Source organism: Syngnathus floridae, chromosome 18 (assembly GCF_059516105.1).
Source record: "Syngnathus floridae isolate MCC-2025c chromosome 18, RoL_Sflo_1.0, whole genome shotgun sequence".
NCBI classification, from domain to species: Eukaryota; Metazoa; Chordata; class Actinopteri; order Syngnathiformes; family Syngnathidae; genus Syngnathus; species Syngnathus floridae.
In genome coordinates, this window is record NC_142430.1 from 3,454,875 (window position 1) to 3,477,979 (window position 23,105).

Here is a 23,105-nt window from a genome sequence, read left to right on the forward strand (position 1 = left end):
CTACAGTTGGAATAGTGTGAGACTCGGACTCGGTTCTGCCGAACATAAGTGGAAAGTCTTATCCACCTCACCAGTGAGAACTCTGAAGTCCTTGGTAATTTTGCAATTTTCCTTCTTAGCAAGTTGAAAATTGTGCTTACCAAAACAAAACCGCCGAATTTCCCTGGCAAAATGGCAGAATGTTTTTTTAACTTTGCCCAGCGATCGGGAGACTATGATTCGAGACCCACACAAAGCAGTCTTTGAGCTAAAATTGGAACAGTGTAAGACTCGAACTCGGTTCTCTCGAACATAAGGCAAAAGCTGCTTCAGCAGGAGGTTCCAGTCAACAGTTAAAAATAAAACCAGTCAACTTAAATGGAGTTGTTGTGTCAATGTTTCTTTTTCTTTACAGGCAGAGGTGGCAAATACTGGTCCAGAAAGTGCAAAGCCTGCCGGTTTGTCTTCAGCCAGATACTCTGTGAGCTCGTTCACCTGGGTCTGTGTTGCGTGAAAAGCCCTCTGCTGGTAAGAGAAGGAAATTAATTTACATTTTAGCCAACATGTTTCAAAACTTGAATGACTTTTTTTTTTTGTGTCCAGTGTGGCGCACCATCAAGAAACTGCTCGTAGCGGAAGCTGAGGACCAGAGTGAAGCCGCAGCACTTTGGTTTCCTTGTTACTGCCTCAACTCTAAGGCAACTTGAGAAGTGAGGCACTTTCAACGCTGCTCATTGCACAATCTTATCTTTATTCCAATAATCTTTTTCTCCTATTTTCTTACAGGCAGCAAGGAACAAAATCAACTTCCTGGGTCGTGCAGCAAGGAACAAAATTGGCAATACTTGGTGCCATGAACAACTCTACTTGTGCACTAGTATGTTTCATGCAAAAACATAATCTGCACAAAAAGATGACAACTTTTTACCAATCTTTTTGTCTCAGGTCCAGGCATGGACGAGTAACACTCGTCCCACTGACCGATCACTTGTCTCTCTGGCTGACCACTTCACCACTCGTCACTCGACCACCACTTGGCAACAGACTGCCATCCAACTTGTTACTTTGTGGTGATTGAATGTTTACTCTGCAAAAGAAATAAAGCTTTATTACAAACACAAACTTTCAACTCTTCGTTTTCAAACATAACAACTTAAACTTTAAAACAAAATTAAAAATATTTTTCTTTCCAATAAAATATTTTATTTTTATTTTTTTATTTTTTCCCCCACCCAAATATTTTCTGGATTATTTTACCTTTAACATTTTTTTCTGGTGATTTTTTTTGAGAAATGGGGCGGAATCATGACTGGAATCCTGCTTCATGATTGGCTGAGAGCTCTAAAGGGCGGGGTATGCAAATGAGATGCTCTGTGATCGGTCAGATTTTGAGTGGGCGTGTTTTTTTTTAGACTGAAGCAATCTGGTCAGATGTGCATATGGTGCACTGATTGGCTGCCGGAAAGTGGGCGTGGTTATGCAACAAATTTTGCACCGAGACGTGATTGGCCAGGCTGAATTTGGGCAGCGGTAGGAGGCATGCAAAGTGGCACTTGGGTTTTGGAAGGCTCTTTTCAGCTTTGAGTTCAGTGTTTGCCTTCAGCCACTGAACAGAGCCAAGTCTTTGACTGCTGCTTCTGTCTCCACATGACTCAAAGTGACTGGTCATGTGGAGACAGAGAGCAGCAGTCAAAGACTTGGGTTTGTTACAGTGATGCTCACCTCAAGGCTGAAAACCTGTGTCCATAGTAGTGGACACTTAGGTTTTTGGAAATGGCCAACTCAAGACTTCAAACAGTACTTTGCCAATGCAGTGACCACCAATCATGAAAGACTTCAAATCACAAAGACTCGCATTCCACTTGAACAATTTATTGAATAAAAAAGCAGTTTGAAAAGGCCCTGCCTCCATGGAAGCAGCTTAAGTGCTTGATGACCTCAGGTATGATGTCACTTACTTCTCGTGGCAGTCACTAGGAGGAAGGTGAGCACATGCAAACAGTGCAAACGTCTCTCACTGGGACAAAACCTAAGAGCCAGGTACTCCACAGTACCACCACCACACACTTTTGGACAAGTTTATCCATGACACTGACGCAAAGCAAGTTAGTTAAATATACGTTTCTCACTAACTTGGTCTGCATCAATGTCATCAAAAAACATATCCAGACGAGTGTGATGATGATGATGATGATATTGAGCAGTACTGGCACTTGCGTTTTGTGAGAGATTGCATGTGCTCACCTTCTCCCTGGTGTGCCATGACAATTTGACATCGCACTTCAGCTCCTCAAGCACATAACACTACCAACTAACATACCTTATAAGCATTTTTTTTTTTAGATTTATACGTATATATTTTTAAATTCAAGTCATTATTTGAAGAATAAGGTGGTACACTTTCACTTTTCATGTGTGCCAACTATGATAAAAAATATACTTTTTAAGTTAAAATGCAAGTACATTTTTCAAAACTATACTTCTTACATTGACATGTACACTGCCTTGCGAAAGTATTCGGCCCCCTTGAACCTTTCAACATTTCACCACATTTCAGGCTTCAAACATAAAGATATACAATTTTAATTTTTTGTCAAGAATCAACAACAATCATGAAGTGGAATGAAATTTATTGGATAATTTAAACTTTTTTAACAAATAAAAAACTGAAAAGTGGGGTGTGCAATATTATTCGGCCCCTTTACTTTCAGTGCAGCAAACTCACTCCAGAAGTTCAGTGAGGATCTTTGAATGATCCAATGTTGTCCTAAATGACTGATGATGATAAATAGAATGCACCTGTGTGTAATCAAGTCTCCGTATAAATGCACCTGCTCTTTGATAGTCTCAGGGTTCTGTTTAAAGCGCAGAGAGAACCATGAAGACAAAGGAACACACCAGGCAGGTCCGAGATACTGTTGTGGACAAGTTTAAAGCCGGATTTGGATACAAAAAGATTTCCCAAGCTTTAAACATCTCAAGGAGCACTGTGCAAGCAATTATATTGAAATGGAAGGAGTATCAGACCACTGCAAATCTACCAAGACCCAGCCGTCCCTCCAAACGTTCATCTCAAACAAGGAGAAGACTGATCAGTGATGCAGCCAAGAGGCCCATGATCACTCTGGATGAACTGCAGATAACTACAGCTGAGGTGGGAGAGTCTGTCCATAGGAGAACAATCTGTCGTGCACTGCACAAATCTGGCCTTTATGGAAGAATGGCAAGAAGAAAGCCATTTCTCAAAGATATCCATAAAAAGTCTCATTTAAAGTTTGCCACAAGCCACCTGGGAGACGCACCAAACATGAGGAAGAAGGTGCTCTGGTCAGAAGAATCCAAAATCAAACTTTTTGGCCACAATGCAAAACGATATGTTTGGCGTAAAAGCAACACAGCTCATCACCCTGAACACACCATCCCCACTGTCAAACTTGGTGGTGGCAGCATCGTGGTTTGGACCTGCTTTTCTTCAGCAGGGACAGGGAAGATGGCTAAAATTGATGGGAAGATGGATGGAGCCAAATACAGGACCATTCTGGAAGAAAACCTGTTGGCGTCTGCAAAAGACCTGAGACTGGGACGGAGATTTATCTTCAAACATGACAATGATCCAAATCATAAAGCCAAATCTACAATGGAATTGTTCACAAATAGACATATCCAGGTGTTAGAATGGCCAAGTCAGAGTTCAGACCTGAATCCAATCGAGAATCTGTGGAAAGAGCTGAAGACTGCTGTTCACAAATGCTCTCCATCCAACCTCACTGAGCTCGAGCTGTTTTGCAAGGAAGAATGGGCAAGAATTCCAGTCTCTCGATGTGCAAAACTGATACATACCCCAAGCGACTTGCAGCTATAATTGCAGCAAAAGGTGGCGCTACAAAGTATTAGCGCAAGGGGGCCGAATAATATTGCATGCCCGACTTTTCGGTTTTTTATTTGTTAAAAAAGTTTAAATTAGCCAATAAATTTCGTTCCACTTCACGATTGTGTCCCACTTGTTGTTGATTCTTGACAAAAAATTTAAATTTTATATCTTTGTTTGAAGCCTGAAATGTGGCGAAATGTTGAAAGGTTCAGGGGGCCGAATACTTTCGCAAGGCACTGTAACTTTAACCATCGTAGAGCAATTATTTTGTTTCTTTTGACTGATGCCCAAATAATCAATAGGACATTATTCATTTGGAAAATGACTAATTAAAATGTCCATTGATAACATTTTGGACGCCAAATATTTGAAGCAATATATAACACGACCTTCTATATTTAAGATTAGGAAGCAAACGTTAAGGTCCACCTTACTAGTCGCCAGAGGCTTAATGCCAGATGGAAAATGGGGAGGTACCTTTCGAGATATGCAGATAGACGACCAGCAGCCAACGTGGAGCCTCCAGTCTTCAAGTTGGACATGGAAAAAACAACGTTCAAGTCAAACGCTTTCGTTGATTATCCATTAATTGACAGCCGAGTGAGTGTTACTTGTGGGTGGGTGGGCATGCTAGCTAACGCTCCACCTCTTGTTTCACGAGAGCTAGCGACTTCCACTGACCTAACGACTAACAAATATTCTCCTTTCATGTCAATTGATAGGTAAATTGTATATATATGTTATCATGCGTTCCCTAATGAGTACTTATTAATAAAATTATTGCACAGTATGCTTGCTGTTTCGTTTTGCAGATGTCCACCAGTCATACGTTGCTGTCTGGAGCTTCCTGACCTTCTTCGCCTCGGGGACTCCAAGAAGGCTGTTGATAGCTCAAACTGTTTTGTTTATGTCTGTGACTTCTTATTTCACATAGCATTTTGTCTTTTCACTCTTTTCTCATGGTGTTTTGTCTGTGACTTCTTGTTTCACATAGACTCCTGTCCTTGCACCCTTTTTGGTTCTCATCTGTAACTTCTTTTTTCACATAGAATCTCTTTCCTTCCCTCATGAGACAAAGCCCAAGCTTTCCCCCCACCTCAGGGGCTAGTCTCACACTGTGGGTAGGGCATTCCTAAATAAAAAGAGCGGGGGGTGCAAAAGACCTTTAGTGTATTTTGGATTGCTGTAAGTCTGGATGCACTCCTCGTGAGAAAAGACTCAATATTCTGCCTCACTGGTTTTTGTCTGCTGATCCTTTTGCTGAGTAAAAACCTGACAGATTTTTGGGGGCTCGTCCGGGATCTCAATAGGACTATTTCTGGCTCCAGCTGACTTTTCGACGCAGGATAAGTCCTTGGCCAAGGCATATAGATAGAAAACAAAACCCTTTTCACGGGGCTGACTCGATCAGTCGGTTGGACGCTGGAGTGGTTGACGAGAACATCCGGGGAAAGGCCCAGCATACTGTGAGTATGGATATTGATTCTGTTGAAAGGAATGAAAGTGTAGTGGCAAGAGGTCACTTGAAACCTTGACAATTCTAGACCCTATCAAGTGCATTTAGAAACAGTTAAATTCTGTATGGGATGCTGGAGTCCCCTGACGTAAACGTCAGTTAAATTCCATAGGAGGGCAGACTCCTCTGTTTTCTAAAGCAGTAAAGACGTACAGGTAGTTGGAGCAGTTAAATCCCGTTGAGGTGTCGTGGGGCCTCCTCACTAACCTTCCTAATGTGTTAGTTTTCTGCTGCCATCTGTGGTGGGTTTTCCTTAACCCTTGTTTAGCTGGTTTGGCTTCTTTCTCCATGAAAAGATAGGTTTTATATTACTTTGAGAAAAAGGTAAAGATAAGTTTTCCTTGCACAATAGGAAGGTTAAAGAGTTTATTAAAATCCACGGGAGGGCGGGCTCCCCTGCTTGCCTGTGAGACGATAAGAATGCGCATTGTGTGAGTGTGTGTATGGTTTGACTGAGAGTGATCTCATTTGAGCTCTCCTTTATGTAAACAGTGGTTTTGTGAGAGTAGAGGAAAGGAGACATTTAACCACTGTTCTGTGAATAAGATTGGCTTTAGAACACTGTAGGTGCCATTCAAATTGCCAACTCCGTAAACTAAACAAATAAACCATGGGGACAGCAAATAGCAAGCAAAAGCCGCTGCCCCGACATGAATTAAAATGCAAAGATTGGAAATTGATGGAAGAAGTTGACCCCGAAAATGTAAAATATCTTGACAAATGGATAACCGATTACAAATTTGATGGTCAGCTGAAAACGAATTCGTTGAATAACCTAAAGCAATCAATTCATGCTAAATGCGGTGTAAAGAGAAATAAAGACGGGTATTATTTAATAGTGCAATGGGAATTGGAAGCTGAAAAGAGAAAATGTGGGCAGATAAGAGAAAAATTGAGAGATAGGGAAGACGAAGAAAAGATAAAAAAGAACTTGCTGTTGCACAGGCAGGAGGATGATGAGACAGTGTCAGCGCGGGCTCGCTCGAAGGCCGAAGCTGACAAAGCGATGAATGAGGATGAAAAAAATGATCAAATTACAAAGACGGAGCTTGCATCATGCCAAAGCGACCCAAATTTTCCGTCTTTGTACCCCAAATTACCAAGCACAGATCATCCTCCTGAGTATGGTGCTTCTGCTCGTGGTATGTTGACGCGGAGCCGTGCTCGTGGTGTGTTGGCGCGGGGCCGTGCTAAGTCGGTTCCTTCGGCTGATGCCGACGCATACCCGATGATTGAAGTGGCAAATCCTCATGATGAGGGTGGACCCACAATTTTAGTATACAGAACATGGACCCACGCTGATATAAAATCAGCAATTGAGGGCATAGCGTTGCCCACTGAAGATGTTGATCAATACTGTACCGACATGAGACAACTCATTGCTTCGTACAATTTGAGAGGCGATGAAGTACAACAGGTTTTTATGGCATCTTTAACCAAACATTGGGCAAGCGTTAAAGGCACCTGGGATCCCTTTGATTCCCAGGGCCGTCCATTGGAATGTAACGGGGTGCCATTACAAAGAGAAATTGACCAACTATTGGGCAGGATCAAAATAAAATTTGAACGTAGAGCAAATTACACAGACATTGGCCGAACCAAACAAAAAGAAGATGAGTTGTTTGAAGATTTCAGACACAGACTCGAAAGAGTGTTCAAGGCCAATAGTGGCTTGGAGCATGGAACTGATGTTTATGACCAACAACTCAAAAATGCTCTACATGCAAATTCGCGACCAGCAATCCAAAGCTGGATCACTAAACATATGATCACTTTCCCGACATCTACCTTGCCACAGTTCATTGATCATGCTATACACGCCGAAAGAGTTGTCAATGCAAAACGGGCAAAAGAGAAGGGGAAAACAGGCACCGTGTTTTTTGTTAAAGGAGAGCAGTCTGAGGTGTTCTATCAAAATAAGGCCTTCGAACCACGCCTAGAGGGGCGTGGTCGTAACAAATTCCGTGGCAAGGGTAGAGGGGGGTACAGTCGTGATCCTCCCAATTATGGAACAATTGACCAGCCCGCCTCAGGTCAGTCAAGACGGTACAATGCTGGACCTCCTATTTGCTGGTCATGTGGGAAAACAGGCCATATAGCAAGAAACTGCCCAGATAATCACAGGGGTGGGAGTAGACCTCCCTTATGACTAGCCGATCAAAATACAGTTGAAACAACTGTCTTGCCAACAGCTCCCCCTGTTGATGTAGATTTGAACATTCAAGATTTGTTCATGAACAATATTGAGAAGCCAGTGATAACTCTTTTCGTAAACGGGACTCCAATAACCTTTTTGTGTGACTCAGGGGCATGTGTGACCACATGTCGTGACATACCTGCAGATGTGCAAAGTAACGGTAAATCCTTTTGGGTGAGAGCAGCAAATGGGCTGGCAACCCCAGGTCCCCAGTCTCGACCAGTTTGGATACGGGACCCAGAAGGGGGGAGTTGTTGCATTCCCATTTTGCTGATGCCCAGTTGCCCTATTAATTTGCTAGGTAGAGATGCTCTCACTGCCCTTGGGCTTTCCCTTGTGTCTCTTAACGGTCAAATTGTTGTCAAAAGGCGACACCAGTTACAGATTAATGGTCAATTTCACTGCTACTATTTTTATTCATTGGATTTGGCTGATGCAGAAGTGATGGAATTTGGTTCCCCTCTTTTGGCCCGTGTGGCCACTCTTTTGCGCTGCCCTGAACAGGCAATGGAAGCCAATGAACTACACATAACTATGTGGCATAAAGACACACCTGGTCCTGATCACAACTACGAGAACATGCTTGAGGCTGCTACACCTGCCACCTTGACGGCATCTTTCCTTCTGCATGATGGTGAGAGCCGTGCTTGTGTAGTCATACAAGCGGCTCCCCCTGCTGTGCAGAAGTTACACGTGTCTCCCACTCCGCTCCACATCTCTCTCTACAGGCCTCACACCGCAACATGGCAAAGTTTAGGATTTATGGCTGGTGATGCCTTGGCAGCTTCTGACTGGACTTACAGTCCTTCCACCAAGCTCTTCAAACAAAATATGACTCAAGACTTGTCATTCATTAGTGGAATCCACGCTGATCCTGGTGTTGAGCAAACACCCTCATTTTGAGATTATGTGTTGTGCACATCCTCGCTGAGGTCCCAAGTCATCTTTGGTCTGCGGGTCCTTCTGACGTTGGTTTAGTGAAAGGTGCGCTTCCTGTTGTCATAAGACCTAAAACTGAATACCGCCCTTGTGTGAGGCAGTATCCTTTAAAACCTGATGCCTTACAGGGTATAGCACCTGTTATTTCTGATCTATTAAAAGCAGGTGTCATTGTTCCTTGCCCGGATTCTCCTTGCAATACCCCAATTTTCCCTGTAAAGAAGGCACCCCCTTCTGTGGGGTGGAGAATGGTGCAAGACTTGCAAGCTGTAAACAATGCTATTATTCAGAGAGCACCTTGTGTCCCTGACCCACATACCTTGTTGAATTCATTGACACCTGATGCGAAAATCTTCACAGTGATTGACATTAGCAATGCTTTTTTCTCTGTCCCTATTGCAAAAGAGAGACAGTTTTGGTTTGCGTTTACATATGCTGGCTCAAGGTACATCTTTACAAGGTTACCACAAGGGTACTGTGAAAGCCCGACAATTTACTCACAGGTGATGGCAGCCAGCATGGCTAAATTTGTCCCGCCAATGGGAAGTCAGATCTTGCTTTATGTTGATGACATTTTGATAGCATCTCCTGATTTTGCCTCTTGCCAGAAAGACACGCTTGCAGTGCTGCATCACTTGGCAAGTGAAGGCCACAAGGTCAGCAAGAACAAGCTTCAACTGTGGTCCACTGAAATTAAGTATCTAGGCCACAATCTAAGTTCCCAAGGTCGATCCATAATTGAAAGCAGAAAAGCCTCTATTTTACAAGCTCCTAAGCCACTAACAAAGAAGCAAATGATGTCTCTTTTGGGTCTCACAGGTTATTGTAGATGCTGGATACTTGATTATGCCCAAATTGTTGCTCCTCTGTCCAAATTGATGTATGTGGAAGACATCTCAATGTCCACTCACTTAAAATGGACTCCTGAAGCTGAGGATGCTTTTGTTTTGATCAAACAGGCTTTGGTCTCCAGCTCCACTCTAGCCTTACCCAACTATGATAAGGTATTTGTCCAAACTGTTGACTGCAAAGGTCATTACATGACCTCTGTTTTGCTACAATCACATGGCTCAAAATTGCGTCCTATTGCTTTCTATTCCTCTAAACTGGACAGTGTTGCATGTGCTCTCCCACCATGCGTGAGGGCCGTGGTGGCAGCCTCCATGGCTGTGGAGAGCAGTGCTGGTGTTGTGTTGTTTCATCCTTTAACACTGAAGGTTCGTCATGCTGTCTCGGCTCTTCTGCTACAGACTAATATGACTTTTCTGTCGCCTGCGCGTCATCTTTCTTGCATGGCTACGTTGCTGTCTCAGCCACATCTGACCGTTGAAAGATGCACGACACTCAATCCTGCCACTCTTATTCCCCTCCCTGACGATGGCGAATTCCATGATTGTGTCGATGCTGCCCAACAGATCGCAAAGGCTCGGCCTGATTTGGAAGATACGCCTCTGCCAGATGGTCATGTGGTTTTTGTTGATGGGTCTTCTAAGAAGAATGAATCTGGTGTGACCCTTACTTGGTATGCCATTGTTACTGCCGACAAGGTTTTGGAGGCTGTCCAACTGCCATCCAATATGTCGGCACAGGCCGCTGAGCTCATTGCTTTGACTGGGGCCTGCAAATTGTTTGCAAACAAGTCCGTCACTATCTGGACTGATGGTCAGTATGCCTTTGCTACAGTGCATGTGTTTGCTCAGCAGTGGAGCAACCGTGGCATGATAACGTCTACAGGGAAGCCCGTCTCCCATTCCGCGATACTAACTCAACTTTTGGATGCTGTCCGGCTGCCTTTAAAGGTAGCGGTTTGCAAGTGTGCTGCTCACACTGTGAGCTCTGATCCTGTTTCTCTCGGTAATGCTTTTGCTGACAGATCCGCTAAGGCCGCTGCGGAAGGCCTGCTTCATGTCCTCTCGTCTCTCGCGGCTCATGATTCGATGTCACACATCTCCCCTGATGTGTTGCTTGACATGCAGTCTCAGTGCCCCTCCCAGGAACGACTCTCTTGGGAAAGGCGGGGTGCAACTAAAAACACCGATGGTCTTTTTGTGTGACCTTTGGGCAAGCCTGTCTTGCCTCGTAACTTGTTCAAGTGGGCTGCTATTTCGAGTCATGGGGTCACCCATGTCTCGGCGGGAGGTATGGTGAAACAAGTCGAGGCTATTTATACAACATACGGCTTTGCCGCTTTTTCGCAACGATTTTGCAGAGCGTGTTTGATCTGTGCTAAACATAACCCACAAGGCAATTTAAGACCTCAGAGAGGGAAATTCCCGACTCCATTGTACCCGTTTCAGACAATACATATGGATTATATCCAATTGCATGAATGTGAAGGGAAAGAATATTGATTGGTCATAATAGACGCATTTTCTAAATGGGTAGAAATATTTCCTACCAAACATGCAGATGCACTCACAGTGGCAAAGGCCTTATGAAAAGACATCATTCCAAGATACGGTATTCCAGAAACAATTTACAGCGACAATGGTCCGCATTTTGTAAATCAAATAGTGCATAACATTGGGAGAATGTTCCACATAAATCTAAAGAACCATTGTTCATACAGACCGCAGTCCGCTGGCCTGGTTGAGAGAGCGAACCAGTCTATAAAAAACAGATTAAAGAAATGTATGGAAGAAACGAAACGACCGTGGACTCAGTGTTTAGACCTGGTCAAAATGTACATAAATATTACAAGTACAAGTCCCTATGAAACTATGTTTGGAAGACCTTACAGGCTTCCTCAGTTCAGAAACACATGGGAGATCCCCGAGGAAGCCACGTTAGCTGATTACATGAGAAAAATGTTGGAACGTCAAAAGAATCTAACCAATAACACTGATGATGAACCCATTTCTCCGCAGGAAGACCCCAAAGTGGTACCGGGAGTGTTAGATAAATTGTATATATATGTTATCATGCGTTCCCTAATGCGTACTTATTAATAAAGTTATTGCGCAGAATGCTTGCTGTTTTTTCTTGCAGACATCACCCAGTCCACAACAAGTCAAACGATGCTGTCTGGAGTTTCCTGACCTTCTACACATCTGGGAATCCAAGAAAGTTGTTGATGTCTGCACATGTCATTTTGTCTATGCACTCTTTTCACATGACTACTTTGTTTCCCATAACATTCACTTTTCGTTTCTCGTGGGATCCTGTCCGCGACTTCTAGTTTCACATAGAATCTCGTTTCTTCACTCCTGAGACAAAGCCCACGCTTTCCCCCCCACCTATCAGGGGCTAGTCTCACATTGTAGGTAGGGCATTCCTAAATAAAAAGAGAGGAGTGTAAACAAGACCTTTAGTGTATTTTGGATTGATGTAAGTCTGTTTGCACTCCTCGCGAGAAAAGACTCAACATTCTGTCTCACTGGTTTTGTCTGCTGATCCTTTTGCTGAATCTGAACCTAACAGATTTTTGGGGGCTCGTTCCGGAATCTCAATAGGACTATTTCTGGCTCCGGCCGACTTTTCGACGCAGGACAAGTCCTTGGCCAAGGCATATTGAGGAAACCCTTTTCACGGGGCTGACTCGATCAGTTGGCTGGACGCTGGAGTGGTTGACGAGAACATCCGGGGAAAGGCCCAGCAGACTGTGAGTATGAATATTGATTCTGTTGAAGTAATGAAAGTGCAGTGACGAGAGGTCACTTAAAACCTTGACAATTCTAGACCCTATCAAGTGCAATTAGAAACAGTAAATTCCGCTGGGATGTTGGAGTCCCCTCACTGATAAGTCAGTTAAATTCCATGGGAAAGCGGACCCATCTGTTTTCTAGAGAAGTACAGGTAATTTGGAGCAGTTAAATTCCGCTGAGGTGTCGTGGGCCTCCTAATTATCCTTCCTAATGTGTTAGTGTTAGCTTTCTGCTGCCATCTGTGGTGTTTTCTTGACTCTGGTTTAGCTGGTTTGGCTTCTTTATCCGTGAAAAGATCGGTTTTATATTGGCTTTGGGGAAAAAGCAAAAATAGGGTTTCTTACACAATAGGAAGGTTGAAGAGTTTAGATTTTGTTAAGTTCCACGGGAGGGCGGACTCCCCTGCTTGCCTGTGGGAAGATAAGAGTGCGCATTGTGTGTGTGTGTGTGTGTGCGTGTGTGTGTGTGTGATTTGACTGAGAGTGATCTCCTTTGAGCTCTCCTTTGTGTAACATACACGGGGCTGTAAACCGTGGCTTTGTGTGGACGAGGGCAGGGATTCTCCGTTTCCTCCGGAGACTCACCACACATCGAACATTTAAACACTGTCCTGTGAATAAAGTCAAAACTGAGATTTAGAAAATAAACCATGGGGACAGCGAATAGCAAACAAAAACCGCTACCCCGACATGAATTAAAATGCAAAGATTGGAAATTGATGGAAGAAGGCGACCCCGAAAGTGTAAGGTATCTTGATAAATGGATAACTGATTACAAATTTGATGGTCAGCTGAAAACGAATTCGTTGAATAACCTAAAGCAAGCAATTGATGCTAAATGTGGTGTAAAGAGGAATAGAGACGGGTATCATCTGATAGTACAATGGGAATTAGAAGCGGAAAAGAGAAAATGTGGGCAGATAAGAGAAAAATTGAGAGATAAGGAAGACGAAGAAAAGATAAAAAAGAACTTGCTGTTGCACAGGCAGGAGGATGATGAGACAGTGTCAGCTCGGACCCGCTTGAAGGCCGAGGCTGACAATGCGATGAATGAGGATGAAAACAATGATCAAATTGTCAAGGCGGAGATTGCGGCACGCCAAGGCGAACCAACTTTTCCGTCTTTATACCCCAAATTACCAAACACAGATCATCCTCCTGAGTATAGTGCTTCTGCTCGTGGTATGTTGGCGCGGAGCCATGCTCGTGGTATGTTGACGCGGAGCCGTGCTAAGTTGGATCCTTCGGCTGACGCATACCCGATGATTGAAGTGGCAAATCCTCATGATGATGGAGGACCCACAATTTTAGTGTACAGAACATGGACCAGTGCTGATATAAAATCGGCAATTGAGGGTATAGCGTTGCCCACTGAAGATGTTGATCAATACTGTACTGACGTGAAACAACTCATTGCTTCGTATAATTTGAGAGGCGATGAAGTACAGCAGGTTTTCATGGCATCCTTAACCAAACATTGGGCAAGCGTTAAAGGCACCTGGGATCCTTTTGATTCCCGGGGCCGTCCATTGGAATGTCACGGGGTGCCATTGCAGACAGAAATTGACCGCCTATTGGGCAGGATAAAAATGAAATTCGAACGTAGAGCAAATTACACAGACATTGGCCGAACCAAACAAAAAGAAGATGAGTTGTTTGAAGACTTTAGACACAGGCTCGAAAGAGTGTTCAAAGCCAATAGTGGCTTGGAGCATGGAACTGATGTTTATGACCAACAACTCAAAAATGCTCTACATGCAAATTCGCATCCAGCAATCCAAACCTGGATCACTAAACATATGATCACTTTCCCGACATCTACCTTGCCACAGTTCATTGATCATGCAATACACGCCGAAAAAGTTGTCAATTCAAAAAGAGCAAAAGATAAGGGGAAAAAAGACACCGTGTTTTTTGTTGAAGGAGGGCAGTCTGAAGTGTTCTATCAAAATAAGACCTTCGAACCACGCCTAGAGGGGCGTGGTCGTAACAAATTCCGTGGCAGAGGTAGCGGGGGGTACAGTCGTGATTCTCCCAACTATGGAACAAATGACCAGCCCGCTTCAGGTCAGTCAAAGCGGTACAATTCTGAACCTATTTGCTGGTCGTGTGGGAAGAAAGGCCATATAGCAAGAAACTGCCCGGGTAATTACAAGGGCGGGAGTAGACCTCCCTTATGACTAGGCACCAATCAAAATACAGTTGGATCAACTGTCTCGTCAACAGCTCCCCCTGTTGATGTCGATTTGAACATTCAAGATTTGTTGATGAACAATATTGAGAAGCCAGTGATAACTCTAATGGTAAACGGGACTCCAATAACCTTTTTGTGTGACTCAGGGGCATGTGTGACCACATGTCGTGACATACCTGAAGGTGTGCAACCAAACGGTAACTCCTTTTGGGTGAGAGCAGCAAATGGGCTGGCAACCCCAGTTCCCCAGTCTCGACCAGTTTGGATACGGGACCTGGAAGGGGGAAGTTGTTGCATTCCCATTTTGCTGATGCCCAGTTGCCCTATTAATTTGCTAGGTAGAGATGCTCTCACTGCCCTTGGGCTTTCCCTTGTGTCTCTTGACGGTCAAATTGTTGTCAAAAGGCGACACCAGTTACAGATTTATGGTCAATTTCACTGCTACTATTTTTATTCATTGGATTTGGCTGATACGGAAGTGATGGCATTTGGTTCCCCTCTTTTGGCCCGTGTGGCCACTCTTTTGCGTTGCCCTGAACAGGCAATGGAGGCCGATAAACTGCACCTAACTATGTGGCATAAAGACACACCTGGTCCTGATCACAACTACGAGAACATGCTTGAGGCTGCTACACCTGCCACTTTGACGGCATCTTTCCTTTTGCATGATGGTGAAAGCCGTGCTTGTGTGGTTGTACAAACGGCTCCCCCTGCTATTCGAAGATTGCACATGTCTCCCACTCCGTTCCTTATATCTCTCTACAGGCCTCACACCGCAGCGTGGCAATGTTTGGGATTTATGGCTGGTGATGCCTTGGCAGCTTCTGACTGGACTCAGGTTAATCCTGACTCCTTTTATAGTCCTTCCACCAAGCTTTTCAAACAAAATATGGCTCGAGACTTGTCATTCATTAGTGGAATCCATGCTGATCCTGGTGTTGAGCAAACACCTTCATTTTGAGATTTTGTGCTGACGTCAGATGACGAGCACGTCCTCGCTGAGGTCCCGAGTCATCTTTGGTCTGCGGGTCCTTCTGACGTTGGTTTAGTGAAAGGTGCGCTTCCTGTTGTCATAAGACCTAAAACTGAATACCGCCCTTGTGTGAGGCAATATCCTTTAAAATCTGATGCCTTACAGGGGATCGCACCTGTTATTTCTGATTTATTAAAAGCAGGTGTCATTGTTCCTTGCCCGGATTCTCCTTGCAATACTCCAATTTTCCCTGTGAAGAAGGCACTCCCTTCTGTTGGGTGGAGACTGGTGCAAGACTTGCAAGCTGTAAACAATGCGGTTATTCAGAGGGCACCTTGTGTCCCTGACCCGCATACCTTATTGAATTCATTGACGCCTGATGCAAAATTCTTCACAGTGATTGACATTAGCAATGCTTTTTTCTCTGTCCCTATTGCGGAAGACAGTCAGTTTTGGTTTGCGTTTACATATGCTGGCTCCAGGTACACCTTTACGAGGTTGCCACAGGGGTATTGTGAAAGCCCGACAATTTACTCACAGGTGATGGCAGCCAGCATGGCTAAATTTGTCCCGCCGATGGGGAGTCAAATCTTGCTCTATGTTGATGACATTTTGATAGCGTCTCCTGATTTGGCCTCTTGCCAGAAAGACACGCTTGCTGTGCTGCATCACTTGGCAGGTGAAGGCCACAAGGTCAGCAAGAACAAGCTGCAACTGTGGTCCGCTGAAATTAAGTATCTAGGCCACAATCTGAGTTCCCAAGGTCGCTCCATAATTGAGAGCAGAAAGGCCTCTATTTTACAAGCTCCTAAGCCGCTAACAAAGAAGCAAATGATGTCTTTTTTGGGTCTCACGGGTTATTGTAGAAGCTGGATACTGGATTATGCCCAAATTGTTGCTCCTCTGTCCAAATTGATGTATGTGGAGGACATCTCGATGTCTACTCACTTAAAATGGACTCCTGAAGCTGAGGGTGCTTTTGTTTTGATCAAACGGACTTTGGTCTCCAGCTCCACTCTAGCCTTGCCCAACTATGAAAAGGTGTTTGTCCAAACTGTTGACTGCAAAGGTCATTACATGACCTCCGTTTTGCTCCAATCGCATGGCTCAAGGTTGCGGCCTATTGCTTTTTATTCCTCTAAACTGGACAGTGTTGCATGTGCTCTCCCTCCTTGCGTGAGGGCCGTGGTGGCGGCCTCCATGGCTGTGGAGAGCAGTGCTGGTGTTGTGTTGTTTCATCCTTTGACGCTGAAAGTTCCTCATGCTGTCTCAGCTCTTCTGCTGCAGACTAATATGACCTTCCTGTCGCCTGCGCGTCATCTTTCTTGCATGGCTACGTTGCTGTCTCAGCCACATCTGACCGTTGAAAGATGCGCGACACTCAATCCTGCCACTCTCATTCCCCTTCCTGGCGACGGCGAATTCCATGATTGTGTCGATGCCGCCCAACAAGTTGCTAAGGCTCGGCCTGTTTTGGAAGATACGCCTCTGCCAGATGGTCATGTGGTTTTGTCTTCTAAGGAAAATGAATCGGGTGTGACCCTTACTGGGTATGCCATTGTTACTGCCGACATGGTTTTGGAGGCTGCTAAACTGCCATCCAATATGTCTGCACAGGCCGCTGAGCTCATTGCTTTGACTGGGGCCTGCAAATTGTTTGCAAACAAATCCGTCACTATCTGGACTGATAGTCAGTATGCTTTTGCTACAGTACACGTGTTTGCTCAGCAGTGGAGCAACCGTGGCATGATAACTTCTGCAGGGAAGCCCGTCACCCATTCCGCATTACTGACTCAACTTTTGGACGCTGTCCAGCTGCCTTTAAAGATAGCAGTTTGCAAATGTGCTGCTCACACTGCGTGCTCTGATCCTGTTTCTCTCGGTAATGCTTTTGCTGACGAATCCGCGAAGGCCGCTGCAGAGGGCCTGCTCCATGTCCTCTCGTCTCTCGCGGCTCATGATTCGATGTCGCACATCCCCCCTGATGTGTTGCTTGACATGCAGTCTCGGAGCCCCTCCCAGGAACGGCTCTCTTGGGAAAGACGGGGTGCAACTAAAAACGCTGTTGGTCATTTTGTGTGACCTTTGGGCAAGCCTGTCTTGCCTCGTAACTTGTTCAAATGGGCTGCTATTTCGAGTCATGGGGTCACCCATGTCTCGACAGGGGGTATGGTGAAACAAGTTGAAGCTATTTATACGACATACGGTTTTGCAGCTTTTTCACGAGGCAATTTAAGACCTCAGAGAGGAAAGTTCCCGACTCTATTGTATCCGTTTCAGGCAATACATATGGTTTATATCCAATTACATAAATGTGAAGGGAAAGAATATTGTTTTTTCTGCATTTATTTGTTTTCTGCATTTATCTTATTGTAAAAAGGTGATCTCTGCAGACCCAACCTAAGTACGGAAGGTGAGCAAAGTCTGGTAATAGTGCCTGATCCTGGTGCCAAGATCCAGGGTTGACACGAAAGCTAGCAGAAGCCAATTTCCAAGACACCAACCCGAAGCTCAGGGTGTTGACTCTGAGGAGATCCAAACACATGAGCATTAGAGGGTCATTTGGTGAGTGCTTTAATCAGGCTGTGGCCTGCGCTAAGTCTGCCATGTGTTTTTGGTTGCTTTTGCTGGTTTGTGTTACCATTGTGTTTTTTTCGGGGGTTATTTTATTTGGAGGGATAGAGTACCATGAGCCTCGAACATTATTCTCTCAGGCGACTGCTAACGCTAATTCTAGTCGATGTGGCTCATGGGGAGAACTTGCTAGACATAAGCGCGACACTAAATCCCCTTTTGATCATGTTGTTTGTGTTCCAGGAGCCGTCCGTGTTCCAACCTGTGTACCATGGCTTTTGTCTTGGGCTTATAATAACTCATTAATGTTTACTGTGGCTCCTAACACATCTTCTTCTATTATTTTACCTTTGAAAAGTTTGAAAGGGTTTCGTAATGGTCGCCCCACTACTGGAGATAGATGGCTCGGGTATTGGTGGTATTTAACTGGCCACCCGGTTAACACCGGCTGGGGCACCCTTGTCACCACGCAAATGCGAGGGTATTGGCCCTCTGGTTCCAGTGACGAGGCTGTGTTCTTTGCTAAACGGGTGACTTTGATAAATCGGGGCACAAGCCTCCTTTTGACTCTTACACTCCCTGATGGTCATATTCGTCCTCCCAATGCCACCTTGTTTAACACTTCTTGTTGGGGTTTTCAACTGTGGGCTTGGTCCTCTGGAATCGATCCTCGCTTTCCTATTGCTATTTGCCTTAATAGAACAATGTCGGTCGCAGACCGTCCCGTTACAAATAAATACACCCTGTCAGCAGGAGCGAAAATCACAAGTACGCTCCTCACTGATGTAGACAGCTATTTTGTGGCCTCCACAGGGATAAGCGGTCATACTAACAACTGGCTTCTTATGGCTGAGCAGGCCGCAAAGATGGCTGGCGCCAGTTGCGTTGCATGCATGGGTCCAAGACCTCTTTTGAAAATCATACCTGCGAATATAGGTCCTAAGTGTGCTGTTACTTTAATGTTAAGCCTGTCCGTTTCACCCACTCATGATTGTTTTAAATGGGATGAGGTTTACCCTGTTGCCTCTATGACAAAATATAAACACCTTTTTTCGTCCGATGTAGCTAAGGGTAATTTTACATGTATTAGATTACCTGGTACCGGTGAGAGGCTCGGCGCCCTACCTCCTCTATGGTGTGGGTCCATGACCAATGTCACTGCCCCTTTTTTGCCCATTGCTCGTAGTGATGTTTGGTTTTGGTGTAATAGTAACAAACTTTATGATAGGTTGCCTTTCGACAGCTCCGGAATTTGCGCTTTGGTGACCCTATTGCTACCTGTTCATTTGTTACCGATGTCCTCTTATGATCTAACATCTTTTGCTAAGTCCGTGGTTCCCGTTTTCTGGCAGAGAACGAAACGAAGCGCCGAGTACGGGGGCTTGGAAACTGGTCCGAGGCGGGTTTCAGGGCGGTCCACTCCCAACTGGCCGCTACTTCCCTCATGGCTTTCCAGAATCGAATGGCCCTTGACATGCTACTCTCAAAGGAGGGCGGTGTCTGCGCCATGTTCGGTGAGCAATGTTGCACGTTTATTCCGAATAATACTGCAGCCGGCGGAAGCCTGTCCCAGGCCCTTGAGGGCCTGCGGACCTTGAACGGGGAGATGAAGGAGCACAGTGGGGTGAACACAGACGTTTGGACCGACTGGTTGAACGTGTTCGGAAAGTACCGCACCCTGGTTTCCTCTGCCCTGGTCTCCATAGCCGTTTTCTCTGCCATTTTGACCTTGTGTGGATGTTGTTGCATCCCTTGTCTCCGATCCCTAATTAACAGACTAATTACAACTGCTATCTCTCCACCAGCTGAGACTTTCCCGTTGCTCCAAAGGGATGACCTTTCGATCGACGCGGGTTCCTTCTCTAGTGACGACCCGGTCGGCGACTCTTTTGTGGTAAACCTGTCCGGTTTGTTTCTTGACCCTAGCTTTGCCGATTATGACTCAGTTTCCTCCTGTGTGTAAGTTAGTTCTTGCGAAATGTGATCCCTCGGCTGGAAATCTTTTTGAAGTGGCCATGTGGGTGATGTGTTGTTCTCCGGGAACTTATGATAAAACAGGGGGGAATTGTTAGATAAATTGTATATATATGTTATCATGCGTTCCCTAATGCGTACTTATTAATAAAGTTATTGCGCAGAATGCTTGCTGTTTTTTCTTGCAGACATCACCCAGTCCACAACAAGTCAAACGATGCTGTCTGGAGTTTCCTGACCTTCTACACATCTGGGAATCCAAGAAAGTTGTTGATGTCTGCACATGTCATTTTGTCTATGCACTCTTTTCACATGACTACTTTGTTTCCCATAACATTCACTTTTCGTTTCTCGTGGGATCCTGTCCGCGACTTCTAGTTTCACATAGAATCTCGTTTCTTCACTCCTGAGACAAAGCCCACGCTTTCCCCCCCACCTATCAGGGGCTAGTCTCACATTGTAGGTAGGGCATTCCTAAATAAAAAGAGAGGAGTGTAAACAAGACCTTTAGTGTATTTTGGATTGATGTAAGTCTGTTTGCACTCCTCGCGAGAAAAGACTCAACATTCTGTCTCACTGGTTTTGTCTGCTGATCCTTTTGCTGAATCTGAACCTAACAGGGAGACTGGGTTTTGATCAAGAGTATCAAGAGGAAGAATTGGCATTCACCCAAGTGGGAAGGTCCCTTTTTGGTACTACTCACGACACCTAATGCTTTAAAAATAGCCGAACGCAACACGTGGATTCATTTATCTCATTGTAAAAAGGTGATCTCCGCAGACCCAACCTAAGTACGGAAGGTGAGCGAAGTCTGGTAATAGTGCCTGATCCTGGTGCCAAGATCCAGGGTTGACACGAAAGCTAGCAGAAGCCAATTTCCAAGACACCAACCCGAAGCTCAGGGTGTTGACTCTGAGGAGATCCAAAACATGAGCATTAGAGAGTCATTTGGTGAGTGCTTTAATCGGGCTGTAGCCTGCGCAAAGTCTACCATGTGCTTTTGGTTGCTTTTGCTGGTTTGTGTTACCATTATGTTTTCTTCGGGGGTTATTTTATTTGTATGGATAGAGCACCATGAGCCTCGAACATTCTTCTCTCAGGCAACTGCCAACGCTAATTCTAATCAGTATGGCTCATGGGGAAGAATTGTTAGACATAGGCGCAACACTAAGTCCCCTTTTGATCATGTTGTTTGTAGCCCAGAAACCGTTCGCGTTCCAACTTGCGTACCATGGCTTTTGTCTTGGACGTACAATAACTCATTAATGTTTACTGTGGCTCCTAATACATGTTCTTCTATTATTTTACCTATGAAAAGTTTGAGAGGTTTTCATAATGGTCACCCCACTACTGGGGATAGCAGCTGGTTTCGAATCCGCCCTGTGTTGGTGGTGTACTCTTAACAAAAATGTTGACAGGATTAACTACATCCATTACAACGTGCAGAGGCTCGGAAACTGGACCGAGGCAGGTTTCAAGGCGGTCCACTCCCAACTGGCCGCTACTTCCCTCATGGCTTTCCAGAATCGAATGGCCCTTGACATGCTACTCTCAAAGGAGGGCGGTGTCTGCGCCATGTTCGGTGAGCAATGTTGCACGTTTATTCCAAATAATACTGCAGCCGGCGGAAGCCTGTCCCAGGCCCTTGAGGGCCTGCGGACCTTGAACGGGAAGATGAAGGAGCACAGTGGGGTGAACACAGAGGTTTGGACCGACTGGCTGAACGTGTTCGGAAAGTACCGCACCCTGGTTTCCTCTGCCCTGGTCTCCGTTGCCGTTTTCTCTGCCATTTTGACCTTGTGTGGATGTTGTTGCATCCCTTGTCTCCGGTCCCTAATTAGCAGGCTAATTGCGACTGCTATCTCTCCACCAGCTGAGACTTTCCCGTTGCTCCAAGGGGATGACCTTTCGGTCGACGGGGATTCTTTCTCTAGTGACGACCCGGTCAGCGAATCTATTGTGGTAGACCTGTCCGGTTTGTTTTCTGACCCTGATTTTGCCTATTACAACTCAGTTTCCTCCCGGGTGTAAATTAGTTCCTGCGAAATGTGATCCCTGGGCTGAAAATCTTTTGGAAGTGGCCATATGGGTGATGGGTTGGTCTCCGGGAACTTATGATAAACAGGGGGGAATTGATAGGTAAATTGTATATATATGTTATCATGCGTTCCCTAATGAGTACTTATTAATAAAATTATTGCACAGTATGCTTGCTGTTTCGTTTTGCAGATGTCCACCAGTCATACGTTGCTGTCTGGAGCTTCCTGACCTTCTACGCCTCGGGGACTCCAAGAAGGCTGTTGATAGCTCAAACTGTTTTGTTTATGTCTGTGACTTCTTATTTCACATAGCATTTTGTCTTTTCACTCTTTTCTCATGGTGTTTTGTCTGTGACTTCTTATTTCACATAGACTCCTGTCCTTGCACCCTTTTTGGTTCTCATCTGTAACTTCTTTTTTCACATAGAATCTCTTTCCTTCCCTCATGAGACAAAGCCCAAGCTTTCCCCCCACCTCAGGGGCTAGTCTCACACTGTGGGTAGGGCATTCCTAAATAAAAAGAGCGGGGGGTGCAAAAAACCTTTAGTGTATTTTGGATTGCTGTAAGTCTGGATGCACTCCTCGCGAGAAAAGACTCAATATTCTGCCTCACTGTTTTTTGTCTGCTGATCCTTTTGCTGAGTAAAAACCTGACATCATTGTTTACATGTATGCATTACATACATACAGGAAATAGAGAGCTTGGAAAGAGTTGACATTACTCACTCGAAACCCCAAATGGTAACAACCTGAAGAGGTAGCAGCTCGCTGAAGCGGAAGTGTACAGTAGCCGAGAAAGCGCGATTCAAATCACACAAAAGCGCGTCTTTGGCGACTTGCACTAACAGCGGCGATTACTGCACGATATGAAAATATTTAGCTTGACACCTTTCAATCCGTTTAAGTTTGGGAAATATTAGCAAATAGACCTCCACTAAAATGGTCACAAAATATGTTGGGCCCGCCACTCCAAATTAAAATCAACTCCCGGCAGTTGTCGACAGCATTTCATAACTGACCAGGAGATGGCGACAGCGTGGTGCCTGCGGACGATGTACAATATTTCTGCAATAATAGGCGGGTCAATAAATTGTCCTCATTTTGTTCCTTTCTAAATACAAAATAATTTGCAAAGGATATTTAAATAGGCACCCAAGAGCCAAACAATTAAAACGTCAGTTTTTGATGTCTTCTTTAGTACTGAAT

The 23,105-nt window shown here is 44.9% G+C and overlaps 3 long non-coding RNA genes across 3 annotated transcripts; 2 read left to right on the forward strand and 1 right to left on the reverse strand.

Annotated features, from left to right (window-relative positions):
• Positions 1-159: 159 nt before the first annotated feature.
• LOC148382218 (uncharacterized) lies at positions 160-22,706 on the reverse strand. Its single transcript, XR_015854151.1, has 4 exons — positions 22,626-22,706; positions 4,328-4,377; positions 593-1,066; positions 160-501 (listed from the first exon to the last, which is right to left on the reverse strand). It is a non-coding gene; the product is annotated as an uncharacterized LOC148382218 (long non-coding RNA).
• Positions 303-1,083, forward strand: LOC148382219 (uncharacterized). Its single transcript, XR_015854150.1, has 4 exons — positions 303-507; positions 583-689; positions 766-856; positions 925-1,083. It is a non-coding gene; the product is annotated as an uncharacterized LOC148382219 (long non-coding RNA).
• LOC148382220 (uncharacterized) lies at positions 11,393-20,424 on the forward strand. The gene is made up of 2 exons (XR_015854110.1): positions 11,393-12,103; positions 19,239-20,424. It is a non-coding gene; the product is annotated as an uncharacterized LOC148382220 (long non-coding RNA).
• Positions 22,707-23,105: the final 399 nt, after the last annotated feature.